General features: G+C 36.5%; 1 pseudogene; it reads left to right on the forward strand.

Annotated features, from left to right (window-relative positions):
- The first annotated feature begins 1450 nt into the window (after positions 1 to 1450).
- On the forward strand, positions 1451 to 22094 carry Eef1a1-ps1 (eukaryotic translation elongation factor 1 alpha 1, pseudogene 1; annotated as a pseudogene).
- The last annotated feature ends 3811 nt before the right edge of the window (positions 22095 to 25905 follow it).

Genomic DNA, 25905 nt, shown 5'->3' on the forward strand with positions numbered 1-25905 from the left:
AGTATCGAAGCATCCCATTCAGAACTTTGGATTGCTTGCCAGACATGATGGTCAATTAATTAACCTTAATAAACAATGCAACCGTTTGCTACTATGCCTTCAAAGTTAATGTATCTGATAGGTGAAGACTATGTAAAAATAGTGCCAAATAATAAGAAAAATAATCTCTACTCTCAAGGAAATTAAGCAGCATATGTGTACATAACCCTGTGCATTTGGGTACAATGAAATCAATAGAAGGCTTATGCATGGTTGGGACAGTCATAAAGAATAATATCAAATATGAACAAGAAATTCATGGCAAAGAAACCCCAAAGGATAGAACATATGAAGATACTAAACTATTTTTGATTTTTACCATCAAGTAGTACTTTATTGATTAATACAGTTTTCTTTTTTCTTTTATTTTCCATCTTTATTAAACATTTAAATGTTATTCCCTTTGGGGAATACCCACATAGAGGGGGAGGGGGAGGGGTACAATTTTCTTTTTAATCTGCCTTTAAAACAATTCCATTATCCTTTGGTGGAAAGTCTCTTTGCATTTCATGCAGATATGAAGTGTGTACGTGTGTGTGTGTGTGTGTGTGTGTGTGTGTGTGTGTGTGTGTGTGCGGCTGCATGGTATTGTACTTAGTGATTGACATAACCCCTCACATTTTAATAAAAAAGAACAAAGAGCACAACGTATTTTATTTCGTAATGATTTGTAAATATAGATTAGGATTTTAAAAGAACTGTAAGTTCTTATAATTTTGATATATTAAGTAAATTTCAGAATTTGTTTTTAAAATAATAGACGATATCTCTTGTGAGCTACTTTGTAGGCACTTTTAATGCACTGATGCTTTTATTTCAAAGGGTGTGTTTCTAAGGCTGCACATGCTAGATGAAAGGTCAAAGCAATTACCATTTTAACCATTAGGAGACCCTAATAATTATTTGAAATGTCTAATGTAAGCCATATCTACAGCTAGCTAACAATAGATCACATAGATATTCATTAGTAGAAACAATATTAATAATATGAAATATAAATTAGGATAATGAAATTATATAACTTATGCATCTATCAGTGGTGGTTACACTACATTCATAATGAGATGACAGAGAACAGGTGTCAATCAAACTATGATATTTTATAAGTGATTAACTATAAAATATGATCTCAAATATTTAAGAGTATTGTTCTGAACTAAAAGAAAATGAGTCAGAAATATTTCATATAAAGATATTTTTATTTTTTTTACAGGTAGCAAAACTTGCATGTTATCTACCAAGATTGACAAGATATGGAAAAAGGTAAAGACTTTAAACATCAGAATATATGTAATTTTTGACCACATTTGCCTTAAATGTTGCATTTGCATATCATCATAGTATTTGTTTGAAGTATTTTAATCTGTAACATTTAAAAAAACTTATCTTATATCTGACCGGTATCCATACCATGGTTATTGGAAAGGTACGTATTTGAACAATTCTGCTCAGAATGAGCTATTTTATTTACTTACATTTCAAATGCTATCCACCTTCCAGGTCTCCCCTCCACAAATCCCATCCCCATTCCCTTTGTTTCTAACAGTGTGTTCCTCCACCCACTCACCCGCTTACCCACCTACCCACTCCTGCCTCACCATTCTAGCCTCCCCCTACACTGTGGTATCAAACCTTCACAGGACCGAGGGCCTCCCCTCCTATTGTTGCCAGTTAAGGCAGTCCTCTGCTATATATGTAGTTGGAGCCATGGACCCATCTCTCTTTGATTGGTGGTTTAGTCCCTGGGAGCTTTGGGGGAGAGGGGGTCTGGTTAATTCATATTGTTGTTCTTCCTATGGGGTTGCAATCCTTCTGCTCCTTCAGTTCTTCCACTAATTCTTCCACTGGGGTCCCCAGCTCAGTCCGATGGTTAGCTGTGAGTATCTGTATCTGTATTGGTCGGGTGCTGGGAAAGTTTCTCAGGGGACAGCTATACCAGGCTCCTGTCTGCAAGTGCTTCCCTGCATCAACAATAGTGTAGGGGTTTGGTATCTGCAGATGGGATGGATCCCTAGGTGGGGCGTTCGCTGCATGGCCTTTCTTTCAGTCTCTGCCCCATGTTTTTGTCCCTGTGTTTCCTTTAGACAGGAACAATGCTGGATTAAAATTTTTGAAATTGGTGGGTGGTCCCATCCCTATCTGGTGGCGGTAGTCTCTACAGGTTCTCTCTCCCTTTTGTTGTGCATTTCAACTAATGTAATCCCTTTGGGTCGTAGGAACCTCTACTTCCCTGGTGTCTGAGACTTTCTAGTGGCTACCATAGCTCCCCACCCCTCCACTGCTACATATTTCTATTCATTTTCCTGACCCTCTGGGCTCCTCTCCTGTCTCTTGGCATACATGATCCAGCCCCTATTTTTTCATCTCCCTCCCCTTTCCCACCCAGGTCCTTTCCTCCCTCTTTCTCCATTGATTATTTTCTTCCCCCTTATAAGTAGGACTGGAGTATTCATGCTTTGATCTTCCTTCTTGAACTTCATGTGGTCTCTAAATTGTATCTTGGATATTCTGAGCTTTTGGGCTAGTATCCACTTATCAGTGAGTACATGCCATGTGTGTCATTTTGTGACTGGGTTACCTCACTCAGGATGATATTTTCTAGTTCCATCCATTTGCCTAAGAATTTCATGGAGTCATTGTTTTTGATAGCTGAATACTACTCCATTGTGTAAGTGTACCACATTTTCTATATTCATTCCTCTGTTGTGGGACATATGGGTTCTTTCCAGCTTTTGGCTATTAAAAATTAGGCACTAACCATATCTCATGACATGATAATTGAAGATAATTGACCTATAAAACCAACCATCTGCAAAAACAATAACCTGCATACCAAGCTAAGACATTGGTCATATCATTTTCCTGGTGGGATCAGAAAGGAAAAGGCATAGCTGAAAGTTAGAAAAGGAACTTGCAGGATAACACTCTGAAGACATTATGAAATACAATTGATATACCAAAAGATATAATCTGTGTCATTTTAGCATTTTGAAAGAGAAATAAGAACAGGTTACCTGATGGTACGAGTTGAATGTGGAGTCCATAAAAGAGATCATAAAAGAAGAGAAATACATCAGAGTAATTTCAGAATTGTCCAAGGAGAAGGACACAGGGCTCTGCTGGCTGCCTCAGACCATCATAACCATTATGATAATTCTCCTAATTGCCCTTGCTCACCAAGCAATATTCTGACGACACCTGCTTCCCATAAAGCCTTTATTACTGCAGTGAGGATATACTGACCAGCTGACACAAAGACTCCTGACCTTTGAAAGTCCTATCTCATTTGAATTAATATATTAGCAATCTGTTTTGTAGGTTAGAACTTCTTGCGCTTGATTAATGTGAGGTTGTCACGGAGCCAGATACATTCTGGGTTACTTGAAAACCATAATTTCTTTACATGTTGATCATGTAAACCTAGAACACAGTACTTTATCTACAGTTTTGACATTAGCTGTCTCTGGGGGCAGTCAACAATCCTTTCAGAATGTTTTCCCTCTCCTGAAATTCAATAGATAAAATCCATCTGTCCCGTGTTCACGGTGGAATGATATAAATATTCTCCAAAAAAAAAAAGATGTTGAACATCACTGTAATGCTACCACTTCATCAGTCACTACACAGTCATCCTCATGAGACCCCAGCCTGAAAACGAGGAAATGGAGCTGATTAATCATGGGATCTCAGTCTCTAAACCTGTATCAACAATAAATCTCTTTGATACATTATCCATCCTTAGGTATGTCATTATTTCATAGTGGTGAAAACAACCTAATTCGCCTGTGGAATTTCCAAAGATTTTTTTGGAACTCCTTTTTGTGGACTCTGTTTTAGAAACTGTGGCTCTCTGAGTCATTCTATACATCTTAAAACTGATCTTCCTGAACTATAGAGTTGCCTGGGCTCCATTTGAATTCCACTGCTCGTGCTGTAGCTGGAAGGTTTCCTAGCACTGAGGTGATTCGAAAGGAATTCAGAGTGGAGTAATGAATCAGGGGTTAAGAGCACTTGCTTCTCCTGCAGAGGACCTGAGTTTGGATCCAACACTAACATACATGGTGGCTCATGATAATCAGTAACTTCACTTCAAAGGGATCTGTGCCCCTTTCCGGACTCAGTAGGGAGGGCACACAAAGGGTTTACAGATATAAATGTAGGCAAAATACCTATGCATGTATACAATTTAAAATAATAAACAATTTAAAAATTGTAAAGAACACTATCTATTGGGTTTTACCACAGGGAACAAAGATTGTCTGCAACTCTGAATGTCTATGAGGAATTTATGGCAATATTTATGGCCATGAGACAGAATGGAGGATCAATAGATGGAAATTTACTGAGAGGAAACATCGGGAATAAGTGTGATTTTAGTTAAACCTAGAAGCAGATTGAAGTTAGTTGATATCATCTGGACAATGGAAGACAATGAAGAACACAGTCAGATAATGAGGATGAAGAATTTGGTACATGTGGCTTATTAGGATTCATAACAAAACTGAACAGTGCAGATACATATAGGGGTGGCAAAAAGGAGGGCGTGGCCAAGAGTTCAAAGATGGTGACTAAAGTCTGGTGGAGAAACGAACCTTTGTCACTTATTGGAAATAAACTGTTTATGTCCATCACGGGGCATTGCTCTGAATTATATCATACTTTTCATCTTTTCCCAGTTGTTTTAGGCTAAAATTAAAGTTTTGTTCTATTTCATGGGTGAGAAATTATAACCTTGCCTTATTTTTCATAAACCCATACTAAGTAGGGAGATAATGCATTATCACTTGAGGGAGTTCTTGAGGTTTTATGACAGTCTTAATGACAAATGAAATGCTCAGTGTTCTATCTGAACTATCCAAGCCACGTTCATCACAGCCATGAGGATATAAAACTAGTCTCAATGAAGCTCATTTCCAAGCAAAAACCACACCCCATTGGTTATAACTTTATGGCACTATGATGGAATTCAGAGTAGTTTAAGTGTAATTTAAGTAGTTTCCAAATAAAAAAGACAAATTATTAACTTTTCAATTATTCATGATTTGGTTCCTCTTGTTCTTGAAATTTGCAATGCAACACAAGTCCAGAAGGTACCTCACAAGTTTCTTTGCCCCTGCTAAGTGTATGGGATATGTGATTATATAAATTGAGGAGTCAATGGTTGTGATGAAAATCCTCACTGCATAGGCAATTGTCTACTTGGATATTCAAGTACAATACAGTAGCTCATGAAAGATTTATCATGATAGCTGAAAATAACCTTGAAATTTTTGGTTTAATATTCTTAAAATCAACTCTATTAATGGTGCAAATAATTCCCTAGGTGGATATATTTTATGACTTTTTTTACAAAATCTATTAAAATATTTTTCTATACATTCATGTAAAAGCCAATAAAATGTCTTCTTTTTGTTTTTCAAAGTTCAGCATTTCATTTGTTTGTAACAAAAATTTGTATGTATCAAATATTTCTGTTCAAGTGAATCAATAAACTTTGTAATGTCATCTAACTTAGAAGACAATTTTTTCTGGGATCTTACTTTGATTCCTTTATTAGTCAAACCTAAGACTACTTCCGATAACGTTATGAATGTCTAGACAGACTAAAATGTTAGGAAGAAAGGTTTTTCATTTCTTCTCAGTGATTATTAATCTTCAATAGATAGATGCTTCACTAGGTTCGCTGATACTATGAAAGTCTTTCAAACAAAATAGATTTCACTAGGCACAATTCTAACTTGGGTAGACCATAAACTGGAATATTTCCAATAAATTACACTGTTTCTTTTGATGTTAATGGTTCAAGGGCTACATTTTTGTAATCTTTGCTCTAACCAGTGGTTCTCAACAGTGCCAGCACCTTAGAAAATCTTATTTTCAGATATTAGTTCTGGATCCTCATGGATGGTAAAATCTAATGATGTCAACTTCCTTATATATAATAGTACAATGTGGGTATTTTAGTCTAAAGACAACTTCTTATGTTTTAAGAAACCTCTAAATTATTCATAATATCTACTATAATACAAAGAGTATGTAGATTTTTGTTAGGGCATGGTACAAGGAAAAAGTCTAAACACATTCCCCATAATTTCAACATTTTAATTGTGCATACTTCATTTGTTGAATTCATGGCTACAGCCCAAGAGATATGTATGTCTGGCCATGCAAGCTCTTTGGGCTTTTCATGATAGTAGATAACTATTGGAATAGCATTGAACCTGGAGTCATGCAAAGGAATCCCAATTATAAATACCAAGAAAATTACAGTTGCTCCCTGAACTTTATTCACTTTTGTCAAAGTCTTAAAGACTCTTTTATTGCCTATAATGCCATTGAAATTTAGGCTTGCAGCGACAAATGTGAATGGGAAAATGATATTCTTATATTACAGTCTCAAAAATAAAAAAGACCTTGCTAAAAGTTACTAAATGTAATTTAAATTTTGCTTATGTTCTATATAACCTCCAATAGTCAATACTCTTATCTTCTCTTGATAGGTTGCCTTCCAATATTTTATTCTTTGTAATTAATATCTTAAGAGATCATTGTGTGAGTGTGTATCTGTGTCTCTGGGTATGTATGTATATATGTATGCATGCATGCATATATGTATGTGTATAGTTACACTCTCACAAATGTGTGGAGGCTAGAAATTAGGTTATCTTTCTCAATCATTTCCTATCTTATTTCTTTTGAGTTAGGGTCTTTCACTAAGGCTAAAGCCCATTTCCACTAGACTGGCTGGACAGCAACCTCCTGGGACTCACCTGGCTTTCCTCCTTCTCTGGTGATGTGGGTATGTTCTATCATGTAGAAGAATGGGATGTGAACTGAGATTCTCATACTTGCCCAGCAAGTACTTTAAGCACTGAGACATCTTCCTGGACCTTGGACCTCTTTAATGTAAAAATGTTTTGCCCAAGTTACTCTCTCTTGGACATTTTTTTCTTTTTCCACACAACCTTTCTTCCACTGATTTGAGTACAGATTTTTAGTTAAATGATGAGTACTGATTTTCTGCTTCAGATCAAGAGCTGACCAAACCAAGAATGGCATATTCACATTTTCACAGTCAACTTTTGTGTTTATAACTCTCTTGACATTTTACTTCCAGTGTTATCCCCCATCCTGAGCTGCTCATTTATCTATGTTGGCTGGCCAATTTTCTCTTCTGATTATTCACATTTATTATGTCATTTGACATAATATGCAGTAACCAATGGTGGAGGTGCTTTAAACGTGACCTAATTGGTCACTAATCTCAGTGTGTACTTGTTATTTGTATAAATGTTTGTGGACTAATACACTAGCAGTAAAGTTTTTCCTGTGTTTTCACTCATAGTTAATTTATAATTGCCATTTAAATTTAAGCCATGTTTGTGGAAAGATGCTACTTAAGCATGATAGCTGAACCTTGTGTGTCGAGCTATGACAGGAAAGGAATGCCTTCATTAATATTCCACACTTCGTGCTAAAATGATGGAACTTCTGAGATGGTATTATTGCATGTTCACTCTTGTACTATACTAATATGAATTCAAGTTCCATGTTTACAAATATGTGTGTGTCTGTATGTGTGTGTGTTTGTGTATATGTGTGTGTTTGCTTATTTATTTGTGTAGGTGCCTGTGTGTGTGTGTGTGTGTGTGTGTGTGTGTGTGTGTGTGTGTGCCTGATTGTCACCATGAATGTGTAGAGGTCAGAGGACAACTTGCTTGAGTTGGTTCTCTCTTTCTTCCAGGTGGGGGGATTTAACTCTAATAGTCAGGTTCAATGTCCAGTGACTTTCCCTACTGATCATCTTATTGACCTATGGCCAAGTTTCAGCCACTGTCCTGCAATACCATTTGTCAAACTTGAGCCCTCAGGCAGACCACCTGCATCTTATGATAGCACAGCTCCATCCCAGACACTATAATTCAAATGTCACAAATATTAATGAATTATCTGTCCTAATGCTTGACCGATTACCAGAATTAGTCTTCCATGAATTTTCAGGCTATGGATTTGCTATGATTTTATGGGCCACATTTGGGTATTTTGTATAAAAGCAGTGCCTGTAACTATGACAACTACTTTGGTTTCCAAGTATAAGGGCATCAGAGTATTTGTCACTTGAAGAAGACTGGCTCTATGTGATTAAACAGTTACTGATGAAGGAGGAGTTCAGGGCTATCTCTTGTACTCGTCTCTTTAACTACTGGCCACTGAAAAACTGTGGAAGAAAATGAATCATTATCTTCAATTGTGCAGCCTGTAGTGAGCCCATAAGGCCTCAGTGAATCCTTCTAAATGTGGAGTTGAAAGGTATGTGATGAAGGAACAATTAGAATGCATATATGACATGAATGTATGGAAACCCCGAAGAAACACAGAGGTGGGAGGGATTGAAAATGACACTGCATGGCCTGCACACATGGGCATATCACACACACACACACACACACACACACACACACACACAGATATAAGACATACTATACATGCAGACATATACACACAACACACAGAGACACGCAGACATACACACAGGTATAAACACACAACACAAACACACACACAATATACACACACATAATAAACACACACACATACACACACAATTACCTTTTGCGGAAATGTTCCTTCATTTGATTAGTCCTGTACAGTTTGTGATTATGTGTCTTAAAAATAGTTAAATGAGCTACATCTCTGTGTGTTTTCCCATGAAGTAGGAGTGGAGAGGACTTTATCCAGTCTTCCACCATAAGCCACCCTCAGGTGAGACTTTCTCACTGAGGTTTATGTACAATGCCAAGTGTATACAGTTGTCTACTTGATTGATTTTGATTGATAAGAATTAATAACTGTCAGGGAGATAATAGCCAACTTGATGAAGTAATTACAAAACCATTTTATTTGCCTCCTTAATTCCACCTAGTTATTTAGCCCAATAAATCTAATAACTCTCATTACTAAACACCTATATTGAATCAATACTCGGTGTTCTTTCTGCTGATCAGTTATTAGTTTAGTTGGCCTGACATAACAAAATAGACCAGCTACAGTTTATACAATGTAGATTGTCTCATAGCTTGGAACTCAACAAGTCCAATGTTAAGGTGTTGGCAACTTGGGTTTCTCTTCAGGTTTCCTTCTTGTTTCCCAGATGACCATGATGCACCTGTGTTTTCACGCAGCCATCCAATTCTGCTCATATGTACCAACTTCTGTGTCATTGGTCCAATCAGACCTATTTTAACTTAAAAATTACTTTTAGAATCATCCTTATAGACAGTCACATTCTCTTGTTACTGGTATGTATTAATTGTGAGAGTCATAATTCAGTTCCTATCCAGACATTTTTGTATCCTGATCTATCTCACAGGCTCTATAATTCAAATCTTGCTTTTCTGTTTTCTCTACTTCCCATCATCTCTCTTTCGTTCTTGTATTTTAAATAAATGATTTTTTATTATTTAAAATTTTCAATTTCTATGATTCTTTCTTATAAAATGGCATGGATGTTAGGTATGATAATGTAATTTCCAATGCTGGATAATAGGTTGTACAAATTACAAGATATTACTTCCTAAAAATGTCACTGTGGTTGGCAAGGTGCTGGTCTTTCACAGTATATAATTGAGGCTCTGAAACATTTTATTTTTTTCTTGGAGAAATGGCAAATTCTCTGTTTTCGAAATAATGTTAAATTTATAACATGTTTTCCAAAAAAGTGACAAAGGTGCTGTAGAAAGAGCCAGTTGTAAAATTGGCCAGAGGTAAAATTTGCATGTTATATAGTACCTACCTCTGGTGGGCCTAAGATGACTTATTTCTCTTCTAGGTAAATTAAATAAGCACTCCCCACATTTAGTGCTTTACTTCACCTCTAAATGTTTTTGAAAAATGTAGTTATACTATACCTCTAAAAGGCTGATTTTAATAAATCACACTATTAAAAGTTTAAATTCAGTTAATTATGAATGATCTTCAAGGCAATGCATATTAGATTAACTTACATATATATATACGTATACACATATATATATTTATATATATTATATATATATATATATATATATATATATATATATATAATGAAATTCATCATGTGAATGCCCCTGGTAATTTCTTTCTAATAATACAAATTATAATTAATTCAATAACAGGACTTTATAATTCTCCCATTCATATTGAGAAGTTGCCTTTGATGTGCGTATTTTGCATTTTGAATAAATATTTATCTTAAATGGATTTCCAACTTCTATGCCTTATATTGCAAACAAGTTTACTTCCATGACAAAATTATATTTTGTCTAAGTGAATGATTCTTGTGATTCCAATGATAAAATATCTTTTGATTCTAAATTATTTTATATTAAAACCCAATTAATAGGTATTAAACAATGAATACATTTGGACAGACTGTATTTCAAATGGGTTGAAACTGTTGTTTCAAAACAATGCAACCAGCAGTAGGCTCCACATATTTTAAATGATGGAAGTTTGAATGTAACTCCCAATTACAAAATTATAGAAGGTATTTGCTGTGGTGACATTAGTTCAAGTGTCAATGAGTCTAAGAAAGTGTTAACTACTCTCATCTCTGGTGATGTTAGCCTTAGGCCATTTATGACTGTCATGTGACCTAGGATATTATCTTTCCCTAACATTTCTCAATGTATCTGATTCACAACGGACCTACTACTCACTTGCTCTAATTTTATATAAAACTATGAATGATATTTGATTCATATCAAGTATGAATAATCCATGCAACAAATATAGTTTATAGACTAAAATTCTTACAAGGTACTGGACTTATTGGATCAAGATTCAAGGTACACTCTAAAACCAAATTGGAAATAGAAGTGAATAAACCCTCCAGGCAACAGCATCTGTTTCCTCAGCTATGTTTTCTCTAAGTCTCTCTCCAGGGAAAGTTCAGTTCTAGTGATGTCATTGTTATTAGTTGTGCAACTCCTACTGTTTGATGTTTAAAACCAGTTTTTCTCATAGTAAGAATGATGCTTATTTTCTTTCTGAATGTCCAGTTTTCCTTGCTATGTCTGGGCAGGACTTAACATCCCTTACTTTCCCACACTGATAATTTCATCTATCCTGAATGAACAAGTTGATGCTAATGTTCATTATTATGTTGTCATTCACGGAGACAGTCTTCTTGTCACAGAAGAAGATGAACATCAAGCCAAGGTATTCTTTGTTCTGACAAGCAGATACCACTTTTAAAACACTGCCAACCTTAAATCCACCACACAATACAGCAGTTTAAGCATTAGTCTAAGTCCTTCCCATTGGGTGTTTGTCATTCAACTAAATAATGATTTACCTATAGAAACCTTGTTTCTACTAAAAGCTATAGCTGTCTTTTAAGACAGGACAAGAAGAATCTACCTTGCTGAAATAAAGACCTTCTTTCTCTTCCTTTCTTGTGATTCTCAGATTAGAAGTATCTTTACATAGTTTATGCTGTGAATAGTTCAGCCCACTGGGATGTTAGCTATACTGTTATGCTATTATAATGGGGAGATCTATACAGAACTTTACTAGAATACAGCCTTAGTCAGTGGTTATCTAATAGGATGCATGTGATTATTTCAATCTTCTTGTATCTATTGAGGCCTGTTTTGTGACTGATTTTTGTCAATTTTGGAGAAGTTATTGTGAGGTGCTGAGAAGAATGTATATTCTTTTGTTTTAGGATGAAATGTTCTATAAATATCGGTTAATTCCATTTGGTTCACAACTTCCGTTAGTTTCTCTATGTCCTGTTTAATTTCTGTTTCCATGATTTGTTCACTGATGAGAGTGGGGTGTTGAAATCTCCTACTATTATTGTGTGAGGTGTAATGTGTGCTTTGAGCTTTAGTAAGGTTTCTTTTATGAATATAAGTGCCCTTGCATTTGGAGCATAGATATTTAGGATTGAGAGTTCATCTTGGTGGACTTTTTCCTTTGATGAATATGAAGTATCCTTCCTTATCTTTTTTGATAGCTTTTGGTGGAAAGTCAATTTTATTCAATATTTAAATGGCTAATCCAGCTTATTTCTTTGGGACATTTGCTTGGAAAGTTGTTTTCCAGCCTTTTATTCTGAAGTAGTATCTGTCTTTGTGTCTGAAGCGTGTTTCCTGTATACAGCAAAATACTAGCTCCTCTTTATGTATTCATTCTGTTAGTCTATGTATTTTTATTGGGGAATTAAGTCCATTGATGTTAAGAGATATTAAGGAATGGTGATTGTTGCTTCCTGTTATTTTTTTTTGCAGGATTAATATAGTAAAAATGGCCATTTTGCTGAAAGCAATTTACACATTCAGTGCAATCCCCATCAAAATTCCAACTCAATTCCTACAGAGTTAGAAAGAGCATTTTGCAAATTCCTTTGGAATAACGAAAAACCCAGGATAGTGAAAACTATACTCAACAAATAAAAGAACTTCTGGCAGAATCACCATCCCTGAACTTAAGCAGTATTACAGAGCAATATTGATAAAAACTGTATAGTATTGGTACAGAGTCAGGCAGTTAGACCAGTGGAATAGAATTGAAAATCCAGAAATGAACCTGCACACCTATGGTCACTTGATCTTTGACAAAGGAGAAAAACCATTGAATGGAAAAGAGATCGAATTTTCAACAAATGGTGCTTGTTCAACTGGAGGTCAGCGTGTAGAAGAATGCAGATCGATCACTCATATGGCTCTGTACAAAGCTCAAGTCCAAGTGGATCAAGTACCACCAAATAAAACCAGATATGTTCAAATTAATAGAAGAAAATATGGGGAAGAATCTCAAACACATGGGTACTGGGGAAAATTTCCTGAACGGAACACCAGTAGGACTTCATAAAATTGCAAAGCTTCTGTAATGAAAAGGACACTGTCATTAGAAAAAAACTGGCAACCAACAGATTGGGAAAAGATCTTTACCAATCCTACACCTGATAGAGGTCTAATATCCAAAATATACAACGAACTCAAGAAGTTAGATTTCAGAGAACCAAATAACCCTATTAAAAATGGGGTACAGAGCTAAACAAAACATTCTCAGATGAGGAATATCGAATGGCTGAGAAGTACCTAAGGAAATGATCAACATTTTTAGTAGTCAGGGAAATGCAAATCAAAACAACCCTAAGATTTTTACTTCACACCAGTCTTAATGCCTAAGATCAAAAACTCAGGTCAAAACAGATTCTGGCAAGGATGTGGAGAAAGAGGGAACTCTTCCATTGTTAGTGGGATTGCAAGCTGGTACAAGCACTCTGGAAATCAGTCTGGAGATTCCTCAGAAAATTGGACATAGTAGTACCTGAATACCCAGCTATACCAGTCTTAGACATATACCCAAAAGATGCTCCAACATATAATATGGACACATGCTCCACTATGTTCATAACAGCCTTATTTATAACAGCCAGAAGCTGGAAAGAACCTAGAATTCCCTCAACAGAGGAACAGATGTAGAAAATGTGGTACATTTACACAACTGAGTACTACTCAGCTATTAAAAACAATGACTTCATGAAATTCTTAGGCAAATGGATGGAACTAGAAAATATCTTCTTGAGTGAGGTAACACAACCACAAAAACCACACATGGTATGCACTCACTGATTAGTAGATATTGGCTTAAAAGCTCGTATTACCCAAGATACAATCCATAGACCACATGAAGGTCAACAAGAAGGATGACCAAAGTGTGGATGTTTCAGTCCTTCTTAGAAAGGGGAATAAAAAATTCATAGGAGGAAATAAGAAGACAAAGTTTGGAGCAGAGACTAAAGGAATAACCATTCAGAGCCTGCCCCACCCGGGGATCCAGCCCATATACAAACAGCCACTAAATCCAGACAATGTTGCTGATGCCAAGAAATGCATGCTGACAGGAGCCTGATAGAGCTGTCTCCTGAGAGGCTCTGCCAGAGCATGACAAATACAGAGGCAAATGCTTGCAGCCAACCACTGAATTGAGAACAGGGTCCCCAGTGGAGGAATTAAAGAAAGGTTGATGAAGCTGAAGAGGTTTTCAAACCCATAAGAACAACAATACTAAGCAAGAAGACCTCCCAGGGACTGAACCACCATCCAGAGAGTACACATGGACTGACCCATTGCTCCAGCTGCATATGTAGCAGAGGATGGCCTTCTTGGACACCAAAGGGAGAAGAAGAGCTTGGTCCTGCCAAGCCTGGACCGTTCAGTGTAGAGGAATGTCAGGGTGGACGGCAGGAAGGGATGGACGGATGGGTGAGGGAATACCCCCATAGAAATAGGGGAAGAGGCATGAGATAGGAAGTTTATAGATGGGAAAATGGCACAGGGGATAACATTTGAAATATAAATTTCAAAATCTAATTAAGAAAATGGAAGAAGAAAAAAAGTCTTATACCCTTGAAATTTTCTTACCACTGTAACAAACGTCCTGCCATTTCTAAAGTTTGGTACAACCTCTACGGACTAGTACTAAGTGGTAGATAACAAAATTCTTGTAACTATTTTGTTGATGTTAATTCCAGTCTTCAAGAATGGGATAGCAGTTATGAAATTAACTCTTATAAAGAGAGCACACTTCATCCCTGACTTACTCCTCCATTTGCATAGCTGTCATGTACTCGCCACAAAGCCCTTACTAGAACTGACCACATGTTGATTCCATGTTTTTGAAACCTCTACAGCTGTGCTCTAAATAATCTGCTCTTTACTAAAATACAAAACGCCCTCAAGCACTTTGATGAAATGTCAGTCTTGGCTGCAAGTTTTCCTTACCTGCTGAGTCGTCTTGTTGGGCATAATTAAAATATACATGTTTTAAAAAGCAATACTTCAGGAGTGGAATGTCCTCTATTTGACTCTTATACCAGACTATGTTAATCACAAAAGAAAAATATATTCTAAATTCATATATTCCTTTGCTTCCTGGAAAGTTTCACAGTGCCCCTGCACATAATTGTAATAGAGGAAGTTATCTTTTAAGGGCCAATATAAAGAGGCTCCCCTAAGTCTCCCCTAAGTCAGGGAAGTACTAAGCCAAAAACGTCAAGTTTTGTTCATTTAATAAAACGATTTGTAAAAAAGAACTTATCTGAAGTTCTGTGCTTAGAACTGCTTTACTGGGTTTCATTAAGTGTAGTAGTTTAATTTTCTAATGATACATATGTGTGTGCATATGTGCAGACATGTGCAGGCACCCAGGTTAGAGGTGAGATCTGTTGGAATGGGCCCAACAGGGAGTTATGATCTGTCTGACCTGGGTGTTGAGAAGTGAATCAGCCTTTTACAAGAGCAATACATGTTCTGGACCACTAAACGATCTTCTTAGATGACAACTTTTATAAATTAGTCTCTCAGGGTCAGGAGAGGTGGCCCAGTTCCTAAGAGTACTTGTTCTTATACAGGACTGGCTTTGGTTCCTGGAACCCACACAGAGGCTCACAGCAAGGTCTAACTACTGTTTCAGAAAGTACAATGCCCTCTTCTGACCTTTGTAGCCAACATGCATGCAAGTGGTATATTTTACACTCATGCAGGCATAACATTTATACATATAAAATAAGTAAATATAAAAATTAACACATCAGTTTCCCTTTGTCTTTAAGGTTTTAAAGAAAGACTACTAAGGGCTCACAGTAGCAAAGCATCTAACACTTCCCCTCCCAACAATGTGGTCAGGATTTAAAACACTTGTTGTCATGTCTTACCTTCTGTTCTTCAGCTGCTACTTAGCATGGATACAACATTTCAGTGTAGGAATTGTGACCATCAAAGACCGCAACAAGTTGCTAACTGACTTTTACTTATGGAACATTTGCTATGTGGCACATGGTAGTACTTCAATAATTACCACTAGTCAAAAAGTCCTCTTAAAGATACTCATTTATTTTTGAGATTCTAATATAGTTACATTATTTCCCCCTGAAATGTACTTTGTTTTTTATTTTCAGATCCATAACATCCTTTTTTCATCAGTTTTTGTTTTACACACACACACACACACACACACACACACACACACTCACTTATAAACACTTAAGTACAACCTGTTCAGGCTATATGTTACTGTATCTATGTGTTCAAAGCTGACCAGTTGATATTGGATTTCCCATTAGTGTGCTCTTCCCTGGAGAGTACTATTTCTTTCACTCTCAACATTCCTTGGTGTTGCGGTAAATCTCCAACCCAAATAAGCCTGTGCAAGGAAAACACAACTCAATATAAATACAGTCTGAGCACCTAGATTGGGCAGATCTACCACTACACTCCTCTATTCCCCAGCTATGTGATTCCTTATAGCCTGCAGTTTCCCCAGGCCACGAGCTTCAGCTCCATCTTCCTTCCACCATCTCTTTCTTACTATCCCTTGCTCCCCTCACTCTTCTTCCCCTCTCTCTCCTACCACCCAAAATTATTTTCTACACCTCTCTTCCACTGTCCAATCACTAACTCTAGCCTTTATTTTGCAAGTTAAGATGGGGAGAAGGTTCACAGGAAGTCACCTGAGTACATGATTCATTCCTCTTCCCAGGTACCCCCTCTTAGGGAAGTGGAATTAGCATCAAAATACAAAGGGCTCCAGGGCAATCCACAACACCTTGGTTGCCTACAGTTCTTTGCATAGAGTTAAGGCCTCCTGAACTTTGTCTGCATTGACGCATTTGTTGTTGCTGTCTTTGTCCAGCTCTGGTTTAGACAGTCATATTGGTGAAATTTTATAGATGAAGCTACTGACATTCCTAGGAAACACAGTCTCACAACTAACTCCTACCTTTTTTCTTTTATTGGATTTTTTTTATTTACGTTTCTAATGTTATTCCCTTTCCCTGTTTCTTGGACATAAGCCCTCCATCCCTATTGCTGTTCTCCTCTGCTCTTATATTCTTTTTGCCCCTCCTTCCATGATGATCCCTGAGCTGTAGGTGCAGAAGGTACAGTGTAGATGCATTGGTTGGGACTTGGCTCCACGGTTCTGCATTTTGTTGGTCTGTAAGTATTTCAGACTATTGTGAAGATTGTCCTTACCAGGCATCAAGAAGTCTTTTGATTTTTTTTTTATTTTATCATTTCATTTTGCAGATGCAGGAACTCAAATTTAAGGAACTAAATATTAATGCAGCAAATAAAAGATTTTTAAAAATCAATTTATCACCAAATTCATGCTCTTTGATGTTAAATAGCAGTGTGTTTAGATTTATCTACAATATGATACAAAAACAAAATGAATAAGGTTTACAAAAAACTGATTTCAATGCAAACATTTAGACAATTATTATGAAAAATAGCTAAATATTTCTATTACTATCTCTCCTGCTGCCCCACTGGTCCTTTTTCTTCCAAAATAGTCTGCCCTCTACTTTTATATATTATTTATGTTCATTTTTTTCTTTAGAATAACAAGGAAAGCATTGAACATTTGGTTTTTGAACTCTTTCTTACCTTATAACCTTTCTTCATGGTCCCAGTTTTACCCATATTTGCAAATCATAGATTTCATTTCTACTAATGAACCAAACTCTATGTTCTTATCTCTTTAACTGCTAACAAACAAACAGAATGACAAAAACAAAAAATAAATACACAGCAAATGACAATAGTAGTAGTGTACGGACTTTATGCTTACACAGAGTAAAAGCCCCAGCCCGAAGTTCTAGAATTGATAAAGTACAATGTTCACAATTGAGAAACCAATGAGTAGATTTAACAGTAAATTGGATACAGTTGAAGGGAATTAATTAACTAAGATATGAATCTGCAACAGAATCAATGGGAGCTTAGAAGACAAAGGCAAAATATCTCCAAGGAGCCAGAGGGAGTGCTAAGCCCAAGATATTATCCATTAAGATTGAAGATGAAGCCAATTTTGGTGCAACAACAAAATTATCCTTATTTTATTACTTCAGATAAGATAAACAATGTGGAGTACTTTGATAAGAAATTCTGCATGGAAGACTAATGATGCAAAAGGGAGTTGAAGGAAGAACCAATAAAATTACAGCTGCATGACAAATGCAAGCCCATATTTATGCAATAAAAGACTCATATATTTAGAATATATGTACAATGAAGATATGATAATGACATAATACAGAAACTGGGTGAAAGGAGATAAATTATTCCAGCATGCAACATTGTGTAACAACAGGACTTCAACGCTCATGCTCTCATTCCAACCACAGAACATCCTTTCCCGTTTTCCTTCTTTGCAAAACACTATCAATAGCTGGTTATTTATGTACAAAAGTTAATCAAATTTAATGAATCTATTTTATTTATCATGTTAATGGCCCCATTATTAATACATAGATTCATATATGACTCCTAGATACTAATTGACTAATTAAAATAATAAATATAAAGCAAATACATGTAAATTGATTTTTCTATAATGGAGTAATATACAAAATATTGTTCCCACGTGATACTGTTAAAACAATATTTCTTAAAAGGATGGTTTAGAAAATAATGTCTTTTTTGCTTTGTCTCTGAGTTCATGTGAAAGATATTCTGGCATAGCTTAAGCAACATAGCATTTTAATAATAGAAAACAGGGAAATTAAAGGTAACCACATCATGGGGGGAAACTTAATAATGCCATGAATAATGTTAATGTATTTACTCCTATAGGATATCACACTATTAATGTCTATTCCTATATTTGTCACGTTCATTTATATATGCATATAAAATTACTCTACAGAAAAATGGTTTAGTTTGTCATCTCTGTGTTTATTGCACTGATGAAATAACATAATGATACAGAATTCCCCCAGGTTCTCCTTATAATATAATGTTTTTAATTTTTTGAGTATTCAATATGTGAATACATTTACATAGTATGTTTAAGTGTCATGTTGACAGTGGATGAACTTATGATGTCTAATTTCCATTACTGAATGATAGAATTAATAAACACCTAGTTCTTTATCGAGGCACACATGCTAATGTGTTTGTGAAGGTGTTTCCATAGAGATATAAATGAAAAGACTAAAACTGAGTGTTTAAAGCATCATCCACTGTGTGAGATACAAGTTTGCATAAAAAGGAAAATAAAGGATAATCCAACATGATGATTGAAATTCCCTTTCTCTGCTTCTTGGTTGCACCCTGGACCAAGCTGTTCTTTCCAGCATGCCTTCTTCATGATGCTGAAACTCAGTCCTCTTAATTCTTGTGTGTGTGTGTGTGTGTGTGTGTGTGTGTGTGTGTGTGTGTGTGTGTGTTTGTGTGTGTGTATGTGTGTGTGTGTGTAGTTAGGCATTGGGTCATGGTGATTAGTCAAGAAACATACCCAAATGTTACATGACTTAAGTGAGCTAATTAAAATAGATGAAATAAAACATATTGCCTACAGAGCAATAGACAGGATATATAATGCTATAGGTGGTAATATTCCCCTGGTGAGTTAAAAAGAGGGTGTTTCCATGATTCAGCCAGAAGACAACGAGTAGAGCAGGCATAGGGGAGAGTGTATGACAGCTGAGGGTACGACTCATGAAGAGAGATGGCCAACAGAAAATGAGACCACAGAATTCTGTTAGAAAAAGACATTGTCATTCTTGAGTTCAGTTCATAAATGATTCTAAATACACACACACACACACACACACACACACATATATATATTTGTATATATCTATACATATTCATGATTATAATGGCAAGTGTTTTTCTCTGTTTACCACCTTATTTATTAGAGGTGGGGTCATTCCTTGATACTAGAGCTCATAGGTTCTGCTTGGCTTGCTGGATAATGCACTCCAGATTTCATCTACTTCAGTACCACTCCTCTTTCATGTGCTAGAGTTACGGATGCATGCCGCCTCATGCAACTTTCCAAATTTAGTCCCTCATGTTTGTGTAGTGGTCTGAGCCTTCCCCCTAGTTTTTAGTGTTGCATATTGGAAATGTCACCTATTTTTATTTTCCTCACCAACTTAGTGAGGAAAGATTTATTTGGACTCCAGTTTCCAATCACTGTTCATCATTAAGGAATTCACTGCAGGGGCAGAAGCAGAAAACATGCAGAAAAGTTGCTTCCTTCTTGCTCTCCATGGCTTACTCAACTTGTTTACTTACCTATATAACTCAGAAGCACATGCCCATGGATGGACCACTCACAGTGACCTAAAAACATCTATATCAACCATTAGTTAATAATATGCCACACATATGTGCCCACAGGTCAACTTTATGGAGGCAAGTCAATTGAAGCACATTGAGTTGAATATTTCCAACATGACTCATGTTTTCGTTGAGTTGACAAAACTATCTAGTACAATAGACTCCTTTGTCAACTAGACACACACATATACCACTGCTTTATTCTCTTCTTTATATCTAAGACTTAATGTTAATATCACAATATCAAATATATTTTATATAAATATAACTTCAAAGTTTTCAGTCTTTAAAAATTGCAATCAACTTACAATTCCAATTTCTCTTTCAAAATATAGTCTCATAATTATTGGCTGCTATAAAATCATAAAACAAGTTAAATACTGCCCTATCCCAGATCAAAGAATCTGAGCTCAGTTACAATAAAATTAAACCAAAATCAATATTAAAGTAGTAGAAATCAATTCCTGTAGCTCAATGTTTGGCATCTGAGACTCTTGATCTTTCAAGATCCATAAGGTACTTTTTTTCACAATGAGTTTGCCATCACAGTGCATGTAATGTGAAAAACATTGCTAATTCTAAGCCAAAAGTGGGAAAGGAAAAGACTCATATCAACATCACCATCATTGGTCACATAGATTTAGGCAAGTCCACTACAACCTGCCATCTAATTCACAAATGTCAGGGAATTGTCATAGAGAATTTTGAAAAGGAAGCTGCTGAGATGAGAAAAAGATTCTTCAACTATGCCTAGGTCTTAGACAAACTAAATGCTGAGAGTGAACCTGGTATCACTATTGATATCTCCTGTTGAAATGTGAGACCAGGAAATAGTATTTGATGATTATCTCATTGATGCCCCAGGGCATAAAGACTTTATAAAAACATAATTGTGATGGTTGTTGCTAGTCTTGGGCAGACCCAGGGCATGTCCTTTTGGTTTACACCCTGCTGTGAAACAGCTAATTGTTGTTAATACAAAGGAATCTACCAAACCACTGTACAGCCAGAAGAGGTCTGAGGAAGTCGTAAAGGAAATCAACAGCTAAGAAAATTGGCTACAACACTGATACAGTGACATTTGTGTCAATTTCTGATTGAAATGGTGACAACATGGAGGAGTCAAGTGTTGGCATACCTTGGTTCAAGGGATGGTAATTCACCCTTAAATATGGCAGGACCAGTGAGAGCATACTACTGGAAGCTTTGCATTATATCCTGCCACTAACTCGTCCAACTGATAAGCCTCTGCGACTGCCCCTTAAAGATATTTATAAAATTTATGGTTTTGGAACTGTTGCTGTGGGTCAAGTGGATATTGGTGTTCTCATCTCAAACCTGGCATGGTGAGTGATATCCTTTGCTTTAGTCAGTATCCCAGGAAAAGTAAACATGTTAAAATGTACCATGAGGCACTGAGTAAAACTCTTCCTGGTAAGCATGTGGGCATTGATGCAAAGTACATTAGATGTGCCAACAATTGCTGGTGACAGCTAAAATGACCTACCAGTGGCAGCAACTAGCTTCACTGTTCAAGTGATTATCCTACACCATCCAGGCCAAATTAGTTCTGGCTGTGCTCCTGTGCTGGATTGCCATACTGCTCCCATAGCTTTCAGGTTTGCTGAACTTAACAAAAAGATCAATCATTGTTCTGGTAAGAACCTGGAAGATGGCCCTAAATTCTTGAAGTCTTGTGATTCAGCCATTGTTGATATGGTCACTGGCAAGTCCATGTGTGTTAAGAACTTCTCTGAAATTCTTACATTATGTTGTTGTTGCTGCTGTTGTTGTTGTTGTTGTTGTTGTTGTTGTTGTTGTGACAGGCAACAGACAGTTGCTCTGGGTGTTATCAAAGCTGTAGACAAGAAGGTTTCTAGAGCAAGCAAAGTCACTAAATCTGCCGAGAAAGCTCAAAAGACTAATTAATATTATTCCTAACACCTGCCACCCCACTTTTAATTGGTGGTGGAAGAATGGTCGAAGAATTGTTTGTCTCAATTGGTTTATGTCTAACAGTGAAAGCCATGCTAATGATAACAATGCATCATAAAACCTTCAGAAAAGAAAGAGAATGTTCTGTGGAGTGTGTGTGTGTGTGTGTGTGTGTGTGTGTGTGTGTGTGTGTTTCAGGTTTAAGTTATTCATTTTCAAAATAAGTACTTACTAAAGGAAATAACTTGACCAAGAATGTGTCACAGAATTTCGAGACCCATAAAAACAAGTTTAATGACAAAAGAAAGAGAAAGAGAGAGAGAGAGAGAGAGAGAGAGAGAGAGAGAGAATGAGAGAGAGAGATCCAATGACTCAGAGCTACTCCACTTTACAGGATTTGCCATCTACAACACACACAGCTTGTCTTGTGGCCTAGGTTGGTTTCACTTCATACCTCCTGTTGTCCTTCCTGGTCATCCCTGTGGTCCTGGAAACTCAAATACTCTGGGATCTCCACTAAACCTGAGGTTGACTCTACACATGGTGCCAGGCCTTAACCTCTTCTTGTGAACCCTTCCATCAGGGACTTTCCACTGCCTCTGAGGCTACAAGTTCACCTTGACCTATCAGTGGGACATGGTAACCATGGTAATCCATTGTTCTAAGTCTCAGCTGTGATTCATGACTCCTTCATGCCTTTAAAATAAGAACCTGTGGGAGACTCTTACACTTTACAAAGTTCATCTACTAGTTTGAAATGCAGACTTGCCCCCTGGACCTTGTTTATGTCTGTCGACCCTAAGAAATTTTTTCTCAGATGATTTCACCTCAGTGAGACTCCCTTATTAATTGAAGCTGATTTTCAGCCTCAGATGGCTAACACCAATTTTCCCATCATATAAAAACATTTCATTTCAATGGCTCTTGTCTCTTGTTACTCACAGCTGTTTTCTTCAGTACCCATTGATCACACAGATGCTTAGTGTGGAACATCAAATGAATTTTCCTGACAGAGTCTTTGAGGCATTCTCAAACTTCCCTCTGAATTTCATAAGCCAGGCCTCCAAGATCTGCCTTGCCATCAGCATTATCTTCCAAACTCAAAAAGAGATTTATAATTTTGATATTTATAAATGATAAGATTGACTTTACTAATGGGAAGATTAAATAGCATTTTTTTTTGTTTAGCTATGTGGCACAAAGGTGATGAAGTGATATTTTCCTTCAAGCTCCATAGAAGTTTCTATGTATTAGTTTATATGCTAATTTTGACTGAGACTACTGAGAGACACAGCTCCATAGGCCAATCAACTATGAGGTGATCGCCTCTCCAATGTAATTCAGCCAGTGTGGGATTACATTGGCTGCTAAGGCATCTGCCCTCATCTACCCTCCAAACTACTACAGGGCATACCATCCTTTCATGTGTGATTCAACTGTTGTTACTATTTTGAACTAAAATGATGTAATAAACTGAGGAGAATGGAGCTTTTTTTGTCTTGTACTCTACAATATATCATGAAGGGAAGCCAGGACAAGAGCTCACGCAAAAACATGGGAGTAGGAGTGACAGCACAGAGCATAGAGACATGTTGATTACTGACTTGATCCCCATGGCTTGCTTTGCTTGCTTTCTTGTACAACCCAGTTGTGTTACTGAAACATGCTGCTCTCTTTTGGGATAATACCGTTCTCTGTCTGCAGGCCTGACAAAAGTCATGCTATGACTGCACCAGTGAGCATATATTGCCCAGCAGACTGGAGTTACAGCTTATAGGTTCTCAACTATGTCAGATCATGCGTGCCTTTCATTCTTCAGTAGCCTTTAGAGCACCTTCTAGTCCTAGTAGAGCTGGCCAGCATGGAGGACGATTTTAAGTCAGTTCCAGTTTTACCTCTCTGTACTTTCTTACATGCAAAGCATGGGTTATCTTTAGCAATAGAATCTTATCAACTAGTTCTGGTGGGAAGTTAAGAGGCTCTGTTTTTATGGAAGCCTCTATAACTCCCATGGCCAACCACTTATAAGGAGATATTTGATAGCTGTCACTAGGGCGTTTGCTTAATAACCTGTAGTTATTAGGTTCACCATTATTCAAGCATGTGGTTTCTGTCACTCTTCTTGCTATCATATTTTCTAGTTAGCATGCCAAGTAATAGATTTCTAGTTGACATATTACTCCTTTTAGGGCTCAGTGAGCAATGTAGACAAGAGTGTAGAAAAATGCAAAAGCCAGAAGATAGTCAGAAATATTGTGAAATGTCATCTTCTGTGCATTATACAGCCAATATAATAATGATCTTAGAGCATCTGTAGCTACTTATAATGAGTAGGCACAAGACTGTGTATGCATTCATGCCAATAGTCAATAAAAGATCAAGGATTGCCCATGTAACCCTACCTCACCCTACTAAACTATGTTGTATTGATAGAGTCTGGAGGAAAAGCAGACTTGTGTATTAATTGATGAGATCACTGTAGTCCAATGGACAGTTCAAAACTCAGGATCACACAGATAGCCCAAGGCAAACTTAGTATTTAACAAACAAAACAAAAAACAACAAACGTAAAAAAAGATATGAGCATAGAAAAGGGACTTGTGGAGAGAAGGAGCCATAATAGGTGTGGAAGGGAAATATAAGAACAAGTACAACAATAATCAGAATGCTTTCTATATTATGTATTTTGTATATAGTATACAAATGTTTGACTCACCCATCTCTATAAAAACGCTAGTTAAATTATAAGGATTTCTTGACTAAAAGTTTCATTTTTCTTTATTGCTTTTTTATTTTATGTTTAAAGAGAATCATGTGTAGAATTCCATTCGTTTTATAATGAGATACTAAATTCATGAAATTTCATTGGTGTAAAGGTGAGAAGTGTATTAATGACTTAAATTTCCAACTCTCTTGGTTCACTAGTCACAAGGACAGTGAGAAGCAAACTATTTTTCATTGATGAATCTCTTTATTGTATTTAATAAAAATATCTTCAATTTACAATGCTTATTTTCAAAACAGTCTATTTTCTTAGATTAGAAACTGAACACTTCACTTCTGGGTACATAGGCAAAAATAATCAAGTTTAGCAATAATGAAATGAACCAATGGTAATCTATCATGTCTGTGCGGTAGCTACACAATGAAATACGGGTAAGTGCCAAGTTAGAATGTGAATTCATAAAAATAAGCCAATTATGAGACCATTAATAAAGTGCCTGTCTCAACTCAAGTGAATATGAGCTGACACCATCAACTCCATGATTCCCTTAGGACTCCATTGTGTCTACGTTTTCGATGGTTTTCTAATGTACTTAAATGTTAATTTCAAGAAAAATGTACATTTTAAAAGAAATGCTAACTTCTTTGGATCATAGAACTCAACTACTGAAATGTATTGTGATCTTGAATTATATATTTCTGACACGTCTGACTTATGGATGAGATTCTGTGTAATCAGTGAGTCTGGCAGAGGAGTGGCTACCCCAGAATAGTTAGGATTGCATACAATTCACTGCGTTTTTAAGTCAGCACCAGAGACATGTGCTTATTGTCATTTAACTAGATGGGATGTTGCAAATAGTATTTACATTAAAAACTACTCCTGGGCTGAGGAATGAATTGAATAGGTAAAGTGCTTGCTGCTCAAGTGTGACAACCTTTAGAATCATGTACAGAGTCCATGTAAAGATGGATACTGAGCATATCTATAATCCCAGAACTCCTACAGAGAGATAGCAGCAAAGACAAGAGGATCCCTGAAAGTTCCCAGGCCAACTATCTTAGTAAACAGTAGAAAATA

This window comes from Rattus norvegicus, chromosome 9, assembly GCF_021556685.1.
Source record: "Rattus norvegicus strain SHRSP/BbbUtx chromosome 9, alternate assembly SHRSP_T2T, whole genome shotgun sequence".
In the NCBI taxonomy this organism is placed as follows: Eukaryota; Metazoa; Chordata; class Mammalia; order Rodentia; family Muridae; genus Rattus; species Rattus norvegicus.